Here is a 5,253-nt window from a genome sequence, read left to right as displayed (position 1 = left end):
TACATAATAGGTACTCAAATATGTGTTGGTTGATGAAAAACAAAAACTACAAGGCAGAATTAACTTTTTATTTAATTGTGGTAAAAAAAAACACATAACATATACCATCTCAACCATTTTAAAGAGTATGTATAGTACAATGGTATTAACTGTATGCACATTGTCATGCAACAGATTTCTAGAACTTTTTCATCCAGAATTCTTCATAACTATCTTACATATCCCCTGGTGTCCAAAGTGCTTCTTTATTGGTTGGGCAAAGACAGGAAACAAATATAGGACTATGGCCATGTGGCTAAGGATGTGTGGAACAAGGTAATTAAAAGATATCCACTCTTTCAAATCCTTTCTGCCCTCATAGAGATTCTGTCCTAATGTTTCTCTAGCCCATAGATGAGCCATTTTCTATAAACTTGGAACATATGCCAGAAAGGGCACTCTATAAAGTGCGTTCATGAGTCATTTGTATCTAACATATAATTCAACATTCATATGAAGGAAACTATTACGTTAAAATATAAATGCTTTCCAATTGATATTCAGAATCTCTGACTTCTGTTAATTACTGAAAATAAAGTACTATTTTAAATCATTAATAGTATCACAGTAGCATATTTATTTAGCTAGTATGGGTGAGGACTCACGTATTGAGGGAAACTGTCCTCCCCCAAGACCTTGCTTTGGCTATAGATATATGTGCTTCTAGCACTCTCTCAGGATAGCATGACAGTATTGAACTCTCAATATGTGCTTTTAGAAACTGTATCTTTTCACGCACAAAGCTTCATCTAAAGTGACTTAATTATCAGGTCTCATTCATTTGAAATTTTTTAAAAAATTGGCTTTCTCTTTTGCACCAAGTGAAAACAAAAATAAACTCTAGATGGATTTAAGATTTAAATATTTTAGGGACAGCTCGGTGGATCAATCAGTTAAGCTTCCAACTTTGGCTCTGGTCAGGATCTCACAGTTCATGAGTTCTGGCCCCGTTGAGAGTACAGGAGAAAAGACACTTTTATGCACTATTGATAAGAATGTCAATTCATGAAAGTTTTCCTCAGAGTGCATTTTGGCAATATCTGTGAAAATTAAAATGGACATGCCATTTTACCAAGTAATTTCTCCCCTAAGAATCTATCCTAAAGAGGCTTACACGAGTTTGACAAGATAGGTAGGTACAGAGGTGTATACAGCTGTACGTTGCAACATTGCTTTAATAGGAAAATAGTAAACAATGACGTTTTCCAACAAATGTATCATTTTATAATGTGAAACATCAAGTTTGTATTGAAAAAAATCACAGGTTTGAAAGAGATTTCACAAAAATACAGAGATGTGGATGGAGCTAGGATATATTATGCTAAGTGAAGTAAGTCAATCACAGAAAGACAAATATATGGTTTCACTCATATGTGGAATTTGAGAAACAAAACCTGAACATATGGGAAGGGGAAAGAAAAAGAGAAGAAAGAGAAATAAATCACAAGAGACTCTTAACAAAAGAGAACAAACTGCGGGCTGACAGAGGGAGGTGGGTGGGAGATGGGCTAGATGGGTGATGGGTGCTAAGGAGGGCACTTGTGATAAGCACTGGGTGTTGTATGTAAGTCATGAGTCACTGATTTCTACTTCTGAAACCAACATTGTACTGTATGTTAACTAGCTAAAGTTTAAAAATAAATAAATTATTTTTTAAAAAAGATAGTCTCTAACAATAATTAAATAGAACTGGAAAAAAATAGGTCTCCAAAGCACGACAGATGTAGTCAGCTAAAACTTTAGTAGTCATGAGAAACTACTTTTAATAAAGAATAATGTGGTGTGCTATAGTTTAGAGCTAACCTGGAAATCGAGAGAGCTATTAAAAATCACTTGTTAATAAGACAGTGATTTTTAAAGTATAAATCCCAGGCTCTGTATCCCAGGACATAAATAAAATCTCATGGATGATAAATATTGGCTGAATGAATGAGAATAATACTTCCATGAGGGCTGTCATAAGACTTGATACAAAACTGCCTAAAGATTAGTGCTTGATACATAACAAGTGTTTAGTAGGTGCTAGTTCACTACTTTCCTGGAGGCCAAGTTTGAGCTTCATACCTCCCTGGCACATTACAGGGGTTTGTTTATTTAAAACCATGCATATAGCGCTTACTGTATGCCAAGTACTGTTCTAAGTGCTTTACAAACATTAACTCATACAAATTGCAGGAGCAGCTGAAGTAGCTAGTCTTATTATCCCATTTAACATATGAGGCAATTGAAGCAAAAAGCAATTGAACAATTTGCCCAAGATAGCACAGCTAGACAATGGTGGGGATGTGAACACCGACAATCTAGCTTCAGGGCCCCTGCTCCACTGTGCCATGTTCCCAGTCATGTGATAAAAATTACCCAATGAAAGAATGAATGAGATATTATGCTTATTAGAAATTACATTGTACTTCTATTATAGAGAGCTCAGAATATTTTGTGTTAAACTATACCTGAAAACTAATCCTGCAATATCCCTTTGAGGTAGAACATATTTTTAAAATGTTGAAAATGTATTACTGGGGTGCCCGGATGGCTCAGTTGGTTAGGCATCCTATTCTTATTTCAGCTCAGATCATGATCTCATGGTTGGTGAGATTGAGCCCTGTATTGGGCTCTGCGCTGACAGCATGGAGCCTGCTAGGGATTCTCTCTCTCCCTCTCTGCCCTTCTCCCACTAGATCTCATGCTTTCTCCCTCTCTCTCAAAATAAATAAATAAAACTATAAAATAAAATAATACTAGTTCTATAATTGTGTCATAAAAGACCATGGGCCATCCTTGTTCCTGCGATGAAGTCACTATATCTGCTTTCTGATGTCATAGACTTTCCATAAAACAGTTCCAAGTTCTGAACAGAAAGACATATGCTCTGGAAATGGAAGATGCATAAGGGCTTATAGAGAAGAATTACATAACAAGATTAAAATTATTTAAAAGGGAAGATGATGTGTGTGAGTTTTAATCTTCCATATGGCTAACACAATGGATCTATAGACTTCCTGAGAGTTTTTGTTTGTTTTAGTTTTAACCTTAATTTAACTTTATCTCATAACATAATACCACCTTTTCTTTTTCATGATTCATTCATGCATGCATTCAGTTTATTCAATTAATAGTTATTGACCATCTACTATCTACCAGGCATTACACTAGGTGTTAAGGATAATATGGTGAACAAAAAGACTACCTCCTTGTCCTCATGGTTTCTCTAATTATTATGTGGGAAGACACATAATAAGAATACTGCATAAATGAAATTATGACCATTACAGCCATGGTAAGTGCTATGTAGCTTTGTGGAGAAAGAACATGAAAGTATATAATAGGGGGAAATGAATCTAGTTGAGGCTGATTCTTTCCCTCTCAGAACATTCCCCGCAGCATGGATAGAATCTGTCTTCTAATTCCTGCCCCTGCAGCACCTCTTAGATCCTACAACTTGCACATATTAACCTTAAATTTCTGGAATCCATTGAGGCAGCCAATGCATTCAAGAGAAAATGGTCCATTAAAAAATAATGCCTTTAATTTATTATTTTATTATTGTTTCTAGCTCTTTTTTTCCAAAAGACAAAAACACCAAAACATCAATTGAAACATCTAATTTCCATTAGTAAGATATATTTTTTTAATTTAAAGGTCAGTTGGTTTTATTAAATAATCATGTATGTGCCCCTGTTTAGGGCAATGGGATTCCAGGATTCGGAGAAGGGAGTCTTTGCCTTCCATGCTCGCCCACCCTGCATTCCTTCTCCTTTCACTCTTTTCCTTGTTGTACCACGTGATCGTCATTTTGCTGACACCCTGTGTCTGCTATTGGATTGGGTTCTCCATTGTATTGAGCTCATTACCTCTTATCTAGGTGTTTACTAATCAGTGTGGTCCTCGGACAAATGGCATCAACATCACCTAGCTAATATGCTTCTGAGAAATGTAGAATCTCAGCTCCACCCCCCCCCCGCCCCGCCCAGGCCTACGAAGTCAGAATTTGCACACCGAGAAGATCCCTAGATTTTTTTCTAAGCACATTAAAATAGAGAAGCATCATTTTACCCCCATCAGCTTCCAGGAATATAAAATGGACAAGGTCTTTCCTGCCCAGCTCACCTTGCTCACAGCTTTGAATTGAAGATGCTCTAATATTTAAAACAATAACAAAAACCATTTTCAGGAAACAAAAATTCATTGTAGCTATTAAACATCAAATTTAACATTATTTGTTTTCACCTAGATAACTTGATTTAGCTACTAAAGCTGCTTTCAGAGGTAAACAAAGATTACTCCTACTTGACTGACTCTGTTTCTGTAATAACTGGTTGTACTTTCTTAAAATACCCTAGAGTTCTGTTTCATTATCTTTAATATATAGGTCAACGATTCTTTCATCCTTCCTGCACATGAGAATTTTCAGATTTTTTTCTGAAAATCTAAATCCTGAGTCCTACTCCCAAAGATTCTAATTCAGTGGGTCTAGGGTACAGCTTGGGCTTATGTAATTTGTTTTAAATGTTTATTTATTTTTTGGGGGGGAGGGGCAGAGAGAGAAGGAGATGGAGGATCTGAAACAGGCTCTGTGCTGACAGCAGAGAGCCTGATGCAGGGCTCGAACTCATGAACTCTGAGATCATGACCTGAGCCGAAGTCAGATGCTTAACCAAATGAGCTACCCAGGTGCCCTAACTTTTTAAAGTTCCCTAGGTAGATCTGATGTACTGCTAGGGTAATTATTGATAGAAATAAATAAGAGATGAGGAGACTTAGACATAGGGTGTAATAAACATATGTAAAAATAGCAGCTGCAGTTCTGTTTTCAGGAATCCATTCTACAAAAATATGTGTACAAAGATGTATGGGCACAAAGGCTGATTGTGGCATTATTTGTAAGAGCAAATTTGCTGGAAACAATTTCAGTGCCCACCAATTAGTGAATGATCACATAAGCAGGGCACATTCATATAAATGCAATACTGTGCTAACGACTAAAGTGAATGAGGAAGACTTATATCTACTGCCATGAGAATATCTCCAAGGTATGTATTGTTAAATTTTTTAAAATTACCTAACAATATGTGATATATGATCTCATTTATGATCTCATTTATCTGAAAAGATAAGCGTGCATATATACATCCATGGGTATGTAAATGTTTAGAAAGATCGCTCAGCTGTTGACAGTGGTTACCTCTGGGAAGAAGAATGGATGGGTAAGGGGCT

This window comes from Hyaena hyaena, unplaced genomic scaffold, assembly GCF_003009895.1.
Source record: "Hyaena hyaena isolate Hyena2069 unplaced genomic scaffold, ASM300989v1 scaffold_331, whole genome shotgun sequence".
Lineage (NCBI taxonomy): Eukaryota > Metazoa > Chordata > Mammalia > Carnivora > Hyaenidae > Hyaena > Hyaena hyaena.
The sequence above is the reverse complement of the archived record's forward strand: the minus strand, read 5'-3'. Positions refer to the sequence as shown.